The following is an 18,448-nucleotide window of genomic DNA, read 5'->3' on the forward strand; positions in this document are numbered from 1 at the left end:
TGTGTAGTTGGGTGCATGTTGAATGTTCAATGTATTGATTAGGTAGCTGGATGGATGATTACCTAGTTAGCTGGATATGTGATTTATTGGTTCGTTTGATGATTGGATGTCTGGTTTATCGGTTAGTTGGATGATGATCATCTGTGTGGCTGGATGTTGGATAATTACTTGGTTAGATGGATGTTTAAGTTATTGGTTAAGCGGTAGGATGGGTTATTAGGTTGGTTGTGTGGTTTATTGGTTAGATGGATGATAAAGTTGTAATGATTGATCTGTTGGTTGCCTTAGATCTTGTAGTTGGTTACCAGGTGGCAACTAACTGCATCATGCTGTTGGCCTCATGTATGCCGATCTGAACGATATGGTTATTGAATCACTGAGTACGACACTTTGCTGATTAACTGGTAAAGAAAAAGTCCAAATTGAGTGGAATCCTGCTCTGTTCATGGCTGCAATGACCTGATTATTCACAGTATTTGCGTAAACTGATATATTTAAATAGGTATAATAAGTGGTCTCAAGTCAAGGTATATTCTGATGTGTGGCAATAAATATAAAACAGTATAGAATTGAAACGTTAACCATCTGGCATGCATGGCATCTGACGGGATGATCTTGTCGTCATGACAACATCAGCGAGCTTACATACAGACATGCATCTCTTTCTGAGTGTGCAGCTGGATGAGCTTCATGCCTGATGGCAGCCGGAAAAATTCCAGCTGTAAACCTGAACTTTTCAAAGCGTACATTGTCAATTGTTTGATGTGTGACTCCCTCCAGTGAAAGTGTACTGTTTTGATATCTGGTTCTGTTACAGCCTGGGATGGTTGTCAGGGCTAATAAAGTAGATTAGATGAGGGCTGAGAGCTTGAAGAGGAGGATTTCTTCCGACTTATTGCTGCATGTGACACAATTGTATTTACAAAGAGGTGCGTGTGATTCTTATGTACCCAGACAAGATGATGGGGTTCAGCCGCTCCGTCTCAGCGTGAAGTGACGTTTGAAAACAACATGTCGGATGACAGCGGGAGACAACTGGTGAGTAACAGCTGAGCTAAAGGCTCCCGCGCTTCTCCACGACTCATCTGCGCTGACAGATTCAGGACGGCAACATTGCAGCGCATCGCAATCTGCATCAGCAAGAGACTGGACAAAACAACAACTGTATGTGCTATTGTGAGATTAAAAAGTTCAGTTTCTGAATAAGCATTTTTCATAATCTTAATTTTCCTGTTATAGTAAATGTACATAAATGTGTGCTGGTGACGTGGTAATTCTGAAGTGGTTGGGTTCATAAGCACCAGAACTAGACAACAGATTCAAGTATTTCCTCAACCTTCCTATGGAAAATAGGAAATGAGGAAACTAGCTTAAGTACCGACCTTTGCTGAATTATAACTGTTGTGGAAAGTCCGGAGAAAACAGTGCCGCTATGTGCACCCACAAGATCATCCAGAGGCACAAATAGCTCGTGGAACATAGTCTTCTTCAGAAGCAGTGTCTTCATGTCGTTTCCAGCGCTACCTGCTGCTGACCAGCTGACAGGTTTAACCATCGACTAGCTTGGATCAGTCCGGTGAGTGTCATCCTCAGTGCTGATTGGCTTTCGCGATTGGGTTGCGTCATTCGCATTGCCTGGAGCAAAAGACACAAAATGTACTTCTATTCGCGTCTTTGTATTCACTCATTGTGCAAAAAAAAATGTAATCATATTTGGTGTGAACACAGCATTACCTCCCTCTCTTTGTGATCTCAGCAAGCTGCGGACTACACACTTACTTTCTGTGTTGTGAATCCCACTGAAAGCATCCCCTAAACACCATGCTGAGCAGGTAATTGTTGACAGTTTGTACAGGACAACTAACTATTTAAGTTTACTGCTTTTCAGACTGGTAAAATGGATCCATTCCGTGGGTTGGTGCTCCTGTCAGTGTCTGAGCATTGTGTGAGACTCTTCATTTGGTAAATGTGTGTTTTAAGGACTTATTTTAGTGCTTCTCTCGCTCTTGGAGCCCTGAGCAGCACACACATGGGCCTTGTGTTCACGTCACTGACGATCAGAGCTGGAGGTATCTTGCTTTATAAATGTGAGAATTGTTTCACAGAGAGGAGCTCACAGGCACATGCACACAGACGAGTTTTGATTAGCACACACAGGGGGAGTGTGACTTCATTCTCTGCTCAATCATTTTTTATTGTTGCTCTTTTTAAAACCTGGTAACACTGGCATGCTTCTTTAACTGCACCTAGCCTTCACATCGCACATTTACTTGTTACTTGTTTTTCCAGAGCAAACTGTAAATGTTTGCCTGTTTCTGGATGTTTGTCATCCTCCAAACGTTTCTTTGCTACAACACATCTGTCTTCCTCTTGCTTGCAGCTCTGCATTTGCATATTAAGACAATTTTGTCTACTTACTTTTTTAGAAAAAGGCCCTGAGACAGGGTATATTTAGCAACTCAAATCCTGGTAGGCCAATGTACAAAACAATCCACTGAATGGCTGGATTTTCTGTGGGGTAACATAACAGCAATGAGTCAGAGTCGTCTCCCTGGGACTACTCAGATCCTCTGCTGGATTTATAAACAAACATGTGATTTTGTTGGGTCTGTTTAGCTCCATTGCACATTTGATTTCTGAATTTACAGATAAAGTTCTGGAGTCACATGTTAAGGAGGAGAAAAACACAAGGGGAAGTGCATTGCGAGCACATTGTGAACTGATCCCCTCAGAGGCCATTCTTTAGGGCCGATATTAAACGGATATAAAATATGAACAATGGTTCTGGAAACTAGAAATAAAAACAAAAAAATGTGAGATCAGTTTTGTTCGCTTTAAATTTAACACTTACCAAGAGGAGATTCTCTGGAGCAGCAGAAGGTTCTCATTCGGATTCTCTCTGAGAAAGTGGATCTGTTGATGGCATTTCTAACACACAAAGGACACAAAACTGAAAAAAACAAATCGCTCATGATGCCATACACTTAGTAGAAACAGACAATGTCTAGGAAGCTTTAAATGATGACGGCAGACGCCGTTGTCGATGCGCCATAAACAAAAACTTGATTTCGGAAATACAATTAAAACATTACATGCTACCTGCTGTACCACCCACCAACTGAACGCTCAAGAGATCTCTGTGTTATTGTGAACACATCTGACATCTGTATCTCCTATCTCCTGCGAATTTCATCTGTAAAGCTCCGGAGAAAGACTGGACCCAATTGTACTGACATTGTCCTAAATTAATGTCTGATGACCGCTCAGGATCAATCGGTGCCAATTTCTTTTGTGCAACAAAAGGTTTGAAATTGCCCAAAACACCCCCATTACCACACTCAAACATTACAGACATGCAAATTAGTCTTTAATGGTCCTGAGCTGCTGCTGATGATTTTATACTCTCAGACTTTGAATTGAGCTAAACAAATACACTTTTGACAAGTATCCACAGATTGTACAGTGGACATGCTTTAACTGTCATTCACTTTACAGATAAAACTGATTTCACAGCCACAAAAGTCATATTTCCTGATATAACAATAGATTTCATCATTTTGGATTATCTATCCACATCATGTGTTTTTCTCAGCTTCTGCCTCATTCTGAATGCATTGCACCAAACACTTAGATCCCCCGTTAGACAGTTCACCTGTACACCAAGATGCACTTCCCTGATGCTTTTCTATCACTGCTTTCTTATTTGTGTTCCCTCCTGAGGACAGGTCGAGCCATCACTGAGCCTGAAGACTGTTTCCCCCCTGGTGGAGAGTTAGTAAAGGCATTTTCTTTCACTGAATCACAAATACACACATACACAAGTTGGTATGACAATAGAAAAACTTAACAGCCTGTTTTAGCTTCAGCATGTTTTAGTTTTTTTTTTCACTTCGAAGACTTCTCCTAACATTGTAGCTGGAATCACATTGTGTAGCATTTTTTTCTTGTTTTATTTTTACACTTTTTTGTTGGCTCCCAGTCATTTTAACCATTACACACCTTTCACTTGTTTAGTTTGCTGTCCCTGTCCCTTTCTGCTAAGAAACCCCTTTAAATAGTCCACACTTACTTATTCTCCAAATATAGTTGTATTAACCTTGTGTCCATCTATCCCAGCATTTCCCTTGTTTTGCTTGTGTGTTTGAACTTTCCATTTTTCTTTTTGGACCTTTTGACTGTCTTTAGCTTGTTTGTGGACTGACATCTTTTGGACTGTGAATAACACCTGTTGACTTAAACCCTGGTCTTCTGATTGTGAGTTGTCATTGTCACGTAATGCAGACATGGCTGGGTACTATACAGGGCAAATAGGTGATGTAGCATAGGAGAAGTGACATATGAGACAAACCAACCAATGACAAGCATTACCACATCATGTGACTGAAAGCTCTGGCGAGGATCTGCCTGGAAGAGCTGCCAACAGGTGAGTGGTTGTTTGGATGATGCGAAACAAGTGTGTAGGACAATCTGCTGGGAGCTTCCTCGGTCGATGCTACGGTGACTTGGTGTTTTAATTTCTAACTTACAGAATTTCCACTCCATTATGCAAATATTGAAATTGGAGTAGAAACAGGTAGATGACAACATACCTACTGTCAAATATCCTCTTGTGAGGCAGTGCTGTTAGAAAGCAGAGGATTACAGGATAGAGAAAGAAGGAGAAAATACCCGAGCACAGATGGAAAAGGGGCATAACATTTGCCGGCTCTAACATATTTAATATGCATCTTCCACTGTTTGAAGATATTAGAAGTTGGTTCATTAGGATAAAGAAAACGTGTAATAACATGTACTTAAGGAGAGTAGTGCTTTGACATAAATGCTACAAGCAATGCTCACCATCTTGGAATAATACCAAACACAAAATAATCATCTTAGTACAAACCAGCAATAACTATCCACTAATGCATTCAGCTAATCAGATTGACTTAAGACATCTGAACCAGTGTAGATGCCATGACTCCATATCATATGATATCCATTGCTGTACTGGGTCTTTCTGTAGGTTTTTGGGATGGGACAGTGAGGGTTGATTACATATGAGTCCAGCCCCAGAACACAGATACAGCACACGCTCATACAAACCCTGAAATACAGGCATTCAGAGAGGCTGGTCATAACTTGATGAAGTGCACCACGAAATGAGTCTCTTCACCTTTGCCATGATGTTCGTATGCTGAGAATATTTAGCTCATTTCCTGGCTAGCTGAAGATCCATAGTTAGTGGTATATGACGTAATGCTATAACCCCAAGCCTATTATAAACACTCTTTCAGATGGAACACCAAACAACACCACTATGCTCAGAAATCCATTAATGCACTGTGCAATAGGGCTGTGCAATTAATCAAATTTGATGGTGATTTCGATTTTTGGGTCAAACGATCTCCAAACTAATACAATCGAGTTGAAATGATTTATTTGGCATTTAGATGGATGGTTGAGGCTCCAATGTTTTGGGCACAGACTCCAACTGGCCATAAGTGAGTAGCAAGTATTGTTATGGGACAAATGCCATGAGGGTCAGATTAGTGATGATACTCAGCTCAGTGAACCAGATAATGCTGGGTCTACACCGGATGCTGAATGGGAAATTTCAAAGTTTTCAGTAACAAAGTTTTTTTTTTTTAGAGAAATACTGAATAAATGCATCATGTTTTCAAACTCAAAAGTAATCGTTTGAATAATCGTGATTTCAATATTGTCCAAAATAATCGTGGTTATGGTTGTTTCCATAATTGGGCAGCCCTACTGTGCAAGGATGTTTTTTTCGAGTACAGCACAAGCTGTGATGAACACAAGTCTACGAGGGATGGAACGCACAATGGAGAAAAAGCATATTGTGTGTATCTATAATGTATGTATCTGAGTTCCCTGAGTTACATGACACAAGTTTACGTGTATTTCAAGACCTTGGGAGGAAAGCTGTAACATGGAAACTTTTTGAGTCAAATAGGCAAGTGTGTTTTAAAAATCAAGCAGCATGTTTTATTCTGAACCCAGTGGCCAGCATAGTGAAAAGCCCCTAAAAGTCTAAATATAATGTTTACTGTGAATGTAGCCAAAGCAATTTGAGTGATTGAGTGAGTGGTTTTACAAACAAAACATCCAAGTATTTAAGTAGCCCTAGATTAAAAATGTGAATTTCTATCAAGCATCAACCTCTTCAACATCAACATAATGACAGGAGTCAACATTAACACATTTAAGATTCGGAGAGTTAAAGGTCTGTTTAGTGAAGGTTAGTTGTGAGGTTGTTTTTATATATCTTTTATTTTCCTGGTTCCTGATTTGAACCTCGTCTACAGAAACCCACTGTGCACTTCATGCTCTCAGCTCAGACTGTGTTGCATTTTCAGGAGCGAGCTCCTGATACTGACATATGCAGACAGATGGCAGGATGGCAACGCAGCAAACAAAACTAAACCCACAGCTATTAGCAACGACACTGTCCTTGGTTCTTAAGCTGGTTTCTATCCCCCACAATCCTCGTAGTGTATTTGTGAATAAACCAGTGCCTCAGAGTGACGCTGTAATGAAGAAAAACCCAGCATTCCCCTTCAAAGCCAAAGTTAACAGTATATCCTGTGGTGTGTGTGTGTGTGTGTGTGTAACAGGAAAGTATGTGGATCATTAATTTCAAAGTGTTGAAGATGGGTCATCTGCGCCTGCAGGGGCCCCAGGGGGCCAGCGCTAATTATAGCCCCTGCCCAGGAGGGAGATGATGAAGAGGAGGCTGCTGGAGAAAAATAGTGTACGCGTGTCTCGGTATTCATATTTGCTTGGCTGATTGTGTCTCTATGGGCACGCGTGTATGAACAAGCTTGTGTTTGTGTGTGTCATGTTTACTCAGCACCTGTGTTTATTTTTAGTTACCCACTACTGAAGTGCTAGTTGTACTGCGAATCACCTGCATCGCACCATAAACAGTATCATTACATCACAGTAGACTATAGGTCTGTAGACAGACTCTGTGAGGTTTAGTACATTTCTTGTAACAAGTTTACAATCAAAATGCCAATAATAAACCAGGTTAATCTCACATGTTAACACTTGATTAAAGTTGGAGTAGTGTTCGTCGTTATGACCTCAGTCATTCGATCATATTCATATATTTAATGACAAATGTAATAGAAATGCAGGTAATATAATATTCCACAACTACTTTATAAACAGATATTATGTCAATGTTGTGAATTCAGCTTGTTCTGCGGGCCCCTAGTGACTAAAAACTGCTACTTCAGTTTTAAATGAGGTTAAGAATAAACTGTGTTTACTGTCTTAGATTTGTTCATGATTAGAATTGTTTTAATATCTCAATTATTACAGCTATAAGGAGTCATGGTTTACAGAAACATTTGACTTAAAGCCAGTAAATGAATCAAGAAGACACTTCATGGAATAGTCTGATCAGCTGCTGAACTTCCCCACTCTCTTCAGCCTAATGTTTATGTATGAGTTGGCTTTTTAGCAAAAGTCAATTTGTCAAAATAATCTTTTCATTGTGCAGTTTATAAATAGTCAACGCAGTGAGATGCAAACAGCAGATTTAACATGCTTATCATCCAACTGATTAACATGTTAATAACGCAGAAGAATTACAGCGACTGATCTGTGACCAGCCTTATCTGAATATGATTATGTTCAATCTGCAAGAATGAAAACAACCAGGAAGCAGTGAGCGGAGTGGACATGTGCTGAGAAAATGTCAGGCATAATGTGTTTTTAAAAATTTAAATAAGACGTGGAGTGTGATAACCGTTTAGTTTGGAGAGACGACGATGAGGCATTAAGAGACAAGCTGTTATTTCAGGCACGAGTGCAGTTTTATTATTATAACTTGAAGATGACTGGTAGTTTCCGTGCAGTTTAAAGAGCAGAGCTGCAAGTCTTCCTCTGCTGTACATTCTCCTGCACTTTCATCACAGATGGCATTTTGGGTTCAGGGAAAAGTTAAGTTTTTTCCCCCATAGTCGGCTCAGGTCATGAATCAAGTATGAAATGCAAAGCTCAGCACTTTAATTCTCTTCTCCAGCTTCATATCTGAAAAGTTCTCAGTTTAGAACTTAGAAACAATGACTGATGACAACAATTTGAATTATTTGCTGCTAATGTTGATTCTGATGGACAATGATGATCGAATCTACTGTTTACCTTAGTGCATGAGTCTGTGTAGTTAGACTTTCATGCCTTTTTATATAATTCCACTACATTAAGTAATATAGATTATGTAATATAGAATCTAACACATTTTACGTTGCTCTTAGCTCAAGACAACAACAGGAGTCTTTAGAGCATGATGGCTGACAATGAGAGCAGTTGTCCAACTCATATTTGTAGGATGACAGGATGATCTCAGCGAGTGTTCTGAGGGAAGACCGTTTGGTTTGTTTGTTTTTAAAGGAGTTTAGACATTTTTTGGGAAGGTTCCTCCTCACATTACAAAAACAGCCTTGCAGAAAATGAGCTCTGTGGTAGCTGCATTATTCAAAGAGCTTCTGCACTGGCACCAGTTAAAGCCTGGATTTCCAATGAACAGTTGTTTGTTATGGGTTATTTTAATGGCTTCAAGCCAAATTGAAGCAATAGTCTGTATACTCTATACTCTACAACTGTACAAATACTCCCGAAGTTATATTATATTGTAATTATATTGTAATTATATTGTAATTATATTATTTATTTCACCCTCACTGTACAACTGTAATACTCATACCGTTCAATATTTATCCCTGCACTTCTTTTCTTTCTTTTTCTTAGACTATCGCACTGTTTGTTTTGTTTTGTGTTGTTATGTGCACACTGAGAGCGACTTCACCATGTCAAATTCCTTGTTTGTGCAACTTACTTGGCCAATAAAACCTGATTCTGATTCTGAAATGCCTACTATTCACAGAGGAACAGCAATACGTTCATACATCTGATGGACAGCTCTAAGTCAGTGTGTTCACAAGTGTCCTAATTTGTCTGCTCTGTATTGAAAAACACATTTATGTCCAGCATTTCTGACGGACTGACTAAACAGATGTGTTTGTTGTCAAGGTGTGTGTGTGTGTGTGTGTGTGTGTGTGTGTGTGTGTTGTTGCAAGCGAGAGCTAAAGCGCAGTCAGGAGGAGCAGAGTGAATCAATGCGCTGCACAAATCTCTTCTATGCAATGAGATTGTATCCATTTTAAATAAATATAAATCATCATCTAGTGATGCAGAGTTATTAACTAGGATTTGAAAGTGGTCAAAATCAGAAGAAAGTCTAATAACCCCGACACACCTGTCCAGCAGTTGTGCTACAGACAGCCCTTACTTTGACATGACACACAATACTGTCTAAATAGTGTGCATAGGGGATATGCTGCACCCAAAGCACAGTGAAAACATGTGGCGTCAGAGTGGGGGTTTCAGGGGGAGCGGTGAACTGTGAGTCGACCGACCTCTGAACCAGGACCACTGAACGTGTCAGTGCAGCGCGGAGAGACCACCTGGGACTGAACTGCAGCCAATTAAAACCTAACAGAGTGAGAGAGGTGCTGTAAAACACCCCCCACCCCACACCCATGCACAAACACACACACACACACACACACACACACACACACGCTGAGAATTGATGCCTCACAGGATAAAAATAAAGTTCTTCATGCGTCAGAATCCATCAGAGCAGACGAGTTGTTAAATCAGCTGACGACGCGACGGGAATGTTGCGAAAAGAAAAACAAAAGCTGCTGAAGCTTGCAGCAGTCACACTTGCGTTACAATGAACATTGATCATTGGAGATGATGGATTTCGAGCAGCAGATTTGACTCTCTGATGATTTCTGCTCTAATCAGCAGTCTGGACGACTTCACAGAGGATCTGTGTTTTCAGTTGCTGCTTCACTGCTGTGGACCCAGTGTAAGGCGAATTTATGAGGATATTACAATGTTGTTGTTGTTGTTTTTTTTCCAATTTTGTGTTTCCATGTTCTCATCAGGGTTTCCCAGAGAGCTTTGACCTCCACTAATAACCGAAGTAACTGTTTTTAAACCTTCAGAGAAAGGAGGACACATATGGCTTCACACAACAAAGGAGATACCTAGTTACAGTAACCTGCCATCTGCCCAGTGGAATAAACTCAATTGGGCATCACTGTCTCCACTTCGTCCTCTCCATGGTGATTAGTGGTGTAACGGACCAGAAGTTGATCTGTGTTGAATCCATACCGATTGACCCCCCACTTGATACTTTTTCTGTGTATTTGCGATGGGTTTTCTTTTTGCTCTGCGCGTGAGGTCTAATGGAAGACGTTTTCTTAATTTGTGTTGTCTATATGCACGTTTTATGAAAGGTAGGTAACAGACCTCACATCCTGTTAACCATCATTTCATAAAGTTGTTTGGAAAAAAATAGAAAAGCCGGTGTCTGTGGCCCTTGCAGGACTGTAAAAAAAACAAATGAAATGATTGGCTGCTGTACCTGTCTTTCATTAACAGTCCTGCCTGCTCTATTCTGCCTGTGGTCTCACTGCAAATGACCAGAGACTTCAGCCAGAGAGACAAAGATCACTGAAGCTGAGACGATTGTCAGAATTTAGCAAGCGAGTCATGGGAAAGTCAGCATCTAACAGTTGTCAGTCAATGCACGTTCATGTGTTTTAGGGGGGCGTAGCTTTGAGTCGGGCCTGATGGGAGGGAGTGGGATGCAGTGGTTGTGTATTTTCAAGGTGTTGCCTGCTCCTGCTATCTTTTCCGGGATAACCAACCCTATGCAGATGCAGTGTGTTGAATAAAATTCCCTGAAACCATTAATGCTTTGATTCAGCAAATTAAATACAATAAGAGCAGTGAAGTGCTCTTGAGAGAAGCTGAACACAGACTGAGTGTACGTCTGCTAACAGATTTCATTTCAAGTGAATGTGAAGTTGACTGAGGGGCAGATTCATGTGGAAACAGTGTTAGAGTTTCTCCCTGTTGTCACACAGAGACTGACGCCCAAGCCTCCAGTCAGTGTCACTTCATTAAATGTACTGTTTAACATTTTTCTGTTCTTTGGTATAAAACTGATAAGCTGGTGTTTTAGCACAACTGAAGCCTAATTGAATTCATCTGCTGTCCCTCGTCCTCGTCTCTGCTGTGACATGTAGATTCCATTAAACAATGTAAACTCTAAGAGCGTAATTGGCCATTGGGGCCACCTACAGCCGCTGCATGAAAGTGCTTGGTAATAAGGAAAAACCTACAGTGTGTCTGTCAAAGAGACAATTAAGCTGATGGTGCAGGATTTCCTGCCGGTGTCAGACTGGAGTAGTGGAGATAAGATGCAGAGAGGAAGTTGAACCTGCTGGAGTCATTGTTATCAGTCAGAGGAGATACAGAGAGCACACAGCTCTCTCTGTCACCCTCCTCTGTGTGTGTGTGTGTGTGTGTGTGTGTGTGTGTGTGTGTGTGTGTGTGTGTGTGTGTGTGTGTGTGTGTGTGTGTGTGTTTCTTGACTTAAAATTTGAATGGAGTTTAATGTGCATACATACAAAAAGCCACAACAAGCACGTAAAGACAATCACAACAACGAGAAAATAATACAAGGAGAAGATGGTGAAAGAAAATATTCAGTATTCAGAGTACTTTTATCATAATGTAGGTTATGTTTTCCTAAGTTTGTCTGTGTGTCTGTTAGTTTGCAGGATTATGCAAAAACCAGAGAGGCTGGATTACCACAAAACTTTGTGAAAGATGCGGTGTGGGTCAGACAAGGACCCATTATATCTATATTTAGTTTTTTTGGTAAATTTCTCAAGAAATAATGCGAAGATCTGTGTGAGGAAAAAACAGGCATATACATTTTGAATATCTATGAAATGTGGAGTTTGGTGTGGATTCAGATAATGATCTGGATTTTTAGAATACAAATTACGTAAAAGAATGCATTAGTTGCCTCAGTTTAAAAATTTTTACAGAATATTTCTGGGTACATGGTTAATGTAGCTGATCTCAATATGCAATATGGTGATGTACTGGCCAATCAACCTTGGCGGAGGTATGCACTTTCGCAGTGACCTTCTAGTTTATCTTGTGTTTCTTGTTAGCATTTACCTAGTTTGTTTGTTTGGAATTTTTTTAAGTAGCATCCCTTCACATCCTTGTTCTATTCATTGACTCAACCGAGGACTCTACAATGAAAAGACTTCTGTCTTATCTTCAATGATTAAAATGTACAGAGGCCCCACCACGTGTTTAGAAATCTTTGGTATACACATCAACAAGCATCAGGCCCCAAGACAAGATGTCTCACTTCAGGGCAGCTATCAAATCCTGGTCTGTAGCTGCTTGAGATGGCTAACTCTTTATATGCTTTGCTGCCGTCTTAGGTAGTTAGTGTCACATCTGGCCTGACTACTAAAGTTGTGTTTACATTATATATTTTATTTTCATTCCGTGTGTCCTGTTTTATTTTGGTAACCTGTGTCTCTTCTCTTTTCAGACCCCACATCCTGTGTGATTACTTGCCCCGTCCTTATGTGCTTCACCCGTGCCTTGTCTGACCTGTGTGTCACCTCCTTCTGTGTCTTCATGTGTTTTTAGATTGTTTGTTTCCCTCATAGCCAACTCTGTTACTACCTCCAGCGAGTACTTGTTAGCCTTTTGTGTATAGTACCTTTTTCTGAGTCCTTACCAAGCCTTCGCCCTTTTGGCTACCGTTGTATATATTAGCTCATCTCCTATGCATGTGAACAGTTGCATCATTTTAAAATGCTGAATAAAATTTCACAACAGTTGTCACAACAGCAAAGACAACATGGTCAGCAAAACTTGTAATGATTGATATCCATTGTGCGTTGTACTCTGGATGCTCATGCTAATGCAGGTGGTTTTCCTGTGGAAGGGGGGGTCACATGATAGGGGCCTGACAAATCAGAGAAGGTAGCATAATGACTGTGAGTACTGGAGTTTTTAAACTAAAACGGGACTAGTCATGTTTAAAAACTTTGTTTTAGTGGCGCTAAATCTCTGGAGTAGTGTACAGGGCAGGTGTATCCGTAGCAGAGTTTATGCTTCTTTAACTGAAACCATGATATTGTGGAAGTAGCCTTAACAGATCTACAGTCATGTCACGCTCAGACATTGAGCAGTTTTCAGAGGGTTTAAGATATTTGCTCATCAATCCCCATTATGTCTATTTAATTACATCTGAGGGGAGGGATTGGGTCGGGGCCTCATCACCGAAATGTTCTGCTCATGTGATAAACATTTCAAACATGAGTTGTCTGAGTGAAATGGAGTGAGCATGCTTGTTTCTGCTGTAAACCTCACTCTCAACAATGTACAGTGCCTTGCATAAGTATTCACCCCCTTTGGACTTTTCTACATTTTGTCATGGTATAACCACAGATTAAAATTTATTTCATCGTGAGTTTATGTAATGGACCAACACAAACTAGTGCATCATTTGGAAGTGGGGGGAAATATTACATGGATTTCACAATTATTTACAAATAAAAATCTGAAAAGTGTTGAGTGCATATGTATTCACCCCCTTTACTGTGAAACCCCTAACAAAGATCTGGTGCGACCAATTGCATTCACAAGTCACATTTGCAAGTCACATAATTAGTAAATAGGGTCCACCTGTCTGCAATTTAATCTCAGTATAAATACACCTGTTCTGTGACGGACTCAGAGTTTGTTGGAGATCATTACTGAACAAACAGCATCATGAAGACCAAGGAGCTCACCAAACAGGTCAGGGATAAAGTTGTGGAGAAATATGAAGCAGGGTTAGGTTATAAAAAAATATCCAGAGCTTTGAACATCTCTCTGAGCACCATAAAATCCATCATAAGAAAATGGAAAGAATATGGCACAACCGCAAACCTACCAAGAGGAGGCCGTCCACCCAAACTGAAGAGTCGGACAAGGAGAAAATTAATCAGAGAAGCAACCAGGAGGCCCATGGTTACTCTGGAGGAGTTGCAGAGATCCACAGCTGAGGTGGGAGAATCTGTCCACAGGACAACTATTAGTCGTCTACTCCACAAATCCGGCCTTTATGGAAGAGTGGCAAGAAGAAAGCCATTGTTGAAAGGGATCCATACAAAATCCCGTTTGGAGTTTGCCAGAAGCCATGTGGGAGACACAGCAAACATGTGGAAGAAGGTGCTCTGGTCAGATGAGACCAAAATTGAACTTTTTGGCCTCAATGCAAAACGCTATGTGTGGCGAAAACCCAACACTGCCCATCACCCTGAGCACACCATCCCAACAGTGAAACATGGTGGTGGTAGCATCATGCTGTGGGGATGCTTCTCTTCAGCAGGTACAGGGAAACTGGTCAGAATAGAGGGAAAGATGGATGGAGCCAAATACAGGGAAATCCTTGAAGAAAATCTGATGCAGTCTGCAAAAGACTTGAGACTGGGGTGGAGGTTCATCTTCCAGCAGGACAATGACCCTAAACATACAGCCAGAGCTACAAAGGAATGGTTTGGATTAAAGAATGTTAATGTCTTAAAATGGCCCAGTCAAAGCCCAGACCTCAATCCAATAGAGAATCTATGGCAAGACTTGAAGATTGCGATTCACAGACGGTCTCCATCCAATCTGACTGAGCTTCATCTTTTTTGCCAAGAAGAATGGACAAACCTTTCCATCTCTAGATGTGCAAAGCTGGTAGAGACATACCCCAAAAGACTTGCAGCTGTAATTGCAGCGAAAGGGGGTTCTACCAAGTATTGACACAGGCGGGTGAATACTTATGCACCCAACAGATGTCAACTTTTTTGTTCTCATTATTGTTTGTGTCACAATAAAATTTATTTTGCACCTCCAAAGTACTATGCATGTTTTGTTGATCAAACGGGAAAAAGTTTATTTAAGTCTATTTGAATTCCAGTTAGTAACAGTACATAATGGGAAAAAGTCCAAGGGGGGTGAATACTTATGCAAGGCACTGTATACACACACACCCAAGCCCCTAATCTGCCGATCTATTTAAAGGAAAAATCTTTCCCATATCTCCTTTTGCCTGTCAATACCACGTTTCAACTGCTATTGCCTTTTTTTTATTTCAGCGTCCCCACCCAAGCATTCACGTACAGGTTCCTTGGGGAGGGGGGGTTATGATATTTGTTCATCACTCCCCATAATCTGTATGTAATCAAATCTGTTTGAAGCGATGAGGTCGGAGCCTTGATGCCAAACTCTAAGTATGTTTTTCTGCTGTGATAAACAATTCAATTGTGAGTTGTCTGAATTAATTAGAACTGCAGTCTGCCTTGTTTTCTCCTCTTCAGAACTGTAATGTAAATTCTTAAAGTGGACGCCTCAGTGGGCTAAATTAAATTTTCCTTTGTTGATTATTTTGGCAGTGTCCATTCCGGAGCTGATTACTTCCTGGCAATGGCTTCACAAATTCAAGCCAGCGTGCTTTGCCAAAGCCGCTTGGATGATTTTCCCTCTGTGGGAACAGATTCAGAGTGGTCTGTCGCATTTCTGTTCCAAATACATCTCCGTCAGTCAGAGCCAAACACTCGCAGTACACAGTGTTACTCCTGATTATATGCTGATTATTTTTATTGGAAGGATTTAAGACTTTGTGACACATTGACCATAGGATGTTAATCATATTCTGGCTGGCGTTGATCCCCCCTGGTACTCCTTGAATTTCAGTCCGAATATTCCAAACACAAAAAGCTCTAGAGTTTGCAAATAGTTCAAACATGAAATATGAAAGTGCCCATCTGTGAAATCGTTCAAAGACAGAATTTTGAGCAGTGTAGTGTAGACTTCATGTGGCGCTCAGCATATTTCATCCTCCTCCACACATGATAAATAATTCTGTATAAGTATTTCCTACGTGCAGAAAACAATGTCTATCCCTGGCATACCTCTAAACAGTTGTAGTTGTAGTTACAAATATGACAAAGAGGTAAATGAGATATCTTAATTACGATTGTTTATTTAATTGAATAAAAAATTCACACAACCATTCCAATATCAAAAGTGGGCAATAAGCCGGTTGCAGGCTTGTGTGAGGCTCGCATGCCACGTGAGCTGCATGTGTGTGGCACCTGTTGATAAAGCCTGAATACGTCACATTGGTGAAACTAGACTGTCCCATTTCGAATGCTCCATCAAATGCAGCTGACAAATGTGTCCTCATGTCCCAGGCAAAGGAGGACGCCAACAAGTGGATCCTCCCTGGCTCAACATATCCCAGGTTTCATTGTGCTTCAATGAAGACGAGGTAATGCTTGTGCTTCATGTTTCAACTCAACCAATCACAAATGATATAAAAAAACTAAAACAAGGGGAAACCTCAGCTCTGTTGCTAGGCAACAGCAATTGGGCCTGGACTAGTTGGTGTCACCAAGAAAGCCTCTGTAGACCAGACCGTCTCATTCGGTGCGGCCTGAGCAGTCTACGTTTAGATTGTGTACGGGTAGGCCGCCCCCTTCAAAGGATCCAGCCCCCCATTTGAGACACAGCTAAATTCTGACTTCAAACCAGGATGCTGGAAGTGAGGGTGCTGAGGGAGCGAGAGCAGCCCCTACTAATTACTTAAAAATAGATTTCAGGAATTTAATTCAATTTTCTACAGTAACATTGTGAGTAACAGACCTAACATGAAACAATTTTTATTTTCTTTAATAATTTCTTCTATGGTGTGGGGTGAGTGAAAATAACAGAGGCAACATTCTCACTGTAACCAGTCAGTGTAACATCAAAATGATTTATAGATTGTTATTAGAAGTGACTTAAGTGGCCAGGTTAGTAGCTATTCCATTTAATTAATCACACATTTGCCATATTTTACTGGCGTGCTGGGAAAAACAGCGGGGTAGACAGGAACATAAATAAATTTAGAAAAAAGATGTCACCTCAATGGGCTCAGACGTTTTAAACAAAATCTTTTAATGCTTTTGAAAGGTGCGACTGAAGAGGGTTGTTTGAATGGACTCCTCTTGTGAAGACCGTTAAGTCTGACTCTACTCAAAGGCTCTGTCACACTATTGAATTTACATTCAACAATACTGAGACCCGGAGTCTTTGACTCCAACAGATTAATAACAACTGAATGTAACAGGATGAATACTTGTCATCCACAGACTGACAGCACAAGGACTGAGATCTGTACCACAGATTTTCATGGCAAGCTGTTTCAATGCCTCAGTAACAAAACAGTTGCTGATGCATCCTTTTCTTTTCCTCTCTCAGTGTCCATCTGTAATTTTGTTGTTGAGACATAATTACCTCTTATGTCTCTGAGCTGTGGGCCTCAGAGGTCACCGCCACATCAGTTCCACTTCACTAAACAAACAAAATCTGAACCCTCTACTTTTTTTGACAATCATACTTTTTTTTTTTTTAAATCTGGTTTGGGCTCCCCATCTTGTGTTTCACATACAGACAATCACAGAGCTATAAAAAACATCCTCTGCCATTAACCATTGAATAGAGTGAGAAAGAAAGACCAAAAAGATGTTGAAGCCTCGGAGATCCCTCCCCCAGGACGGACAGAAGTGCAAAAGATGTCACGTGTAACAGAGTCAACAAAATATGAATATTAACAACTTTCTTGAGATAAGACAGTGTCTAAGTAGAACAGACGTGGTTCTGCAGTTAATGGGTCATCTTGGGACCACAGAGTGAATAGTCATCAGATTTTACTTCATCTGAATTGTGAAAAGAAATAATCAGATCAACACATTCATTCCTTTAATGCTGGAAACATGTCGGCTTCTCTGAGTGTCCTCACTGTTGGACACCAGACGTCCCTGTTTGTCAGCAACAAATAACAATCAATGCAAAGTGTTCACCTGGCAGAATGGATCATTACAGGATAAAATATATTATCTTTCAGGATTCTGTTCATTGATGCAAAAAGGGCTTGTCTAACAGTCTTTATATATTGCTGGTTAGCCTGTAGCATTGTAGAATCATCACACAAACATCAATAGCTGTAACTAATAATTCATCTGAATCTATTTGTTCTCTTTTGTTGAGGTTATTCTTCCTTAAGCGTGGCACCATTAAATGGTCTGCCTTTGGGTCTTCAATAAATTTGACTAAAATTAATAATACAAATTATAAATATATAGATATTAAATAGTAGCTTTAATTCACATTAAAGCAACCATGGGGCACAACCCTTTAAAAGATGGGAAAAGATAGGCAATTTAATGATTTAGTCTCACGAAACCTAGTTCCAAGTTTGTACTTGGTTTGTAAGTTTGTAACACCTAGGTGTGAGGATTTAGCTCCCTGGGAGATAGAGTTCTGGAAGCCCTCCTTTGTCTTCAGGAGAAAGGAAACATGTGGTACATGCTACATCTTTGTAGCCATATTCAATTCAAATAGAGACGTGAAAAAGGTCAATGTTCCACTCTCAAAGTTACAAACATTGTACATGGTTATGGAATTTTAATGTACTGAGGTATTTCTGAGGAGGGCCATCTGCCTTGACTGGTTGGGGTGAGCG

The sequence above is a fragment of the Pleuronectes platessa genome, chromosome 7 (assembly GCF_947347685.1).
Source record: "Pleuronectes platessa chromosome 7, fPlePla1.1, whole genome shotgun sequence".
NCBI lineage: Eukaryota > Metazoa > Chordata > Actinopteri > Pleuronectiformes > Pleuronectidae > Pleuronectes > Pleuronectes platessa.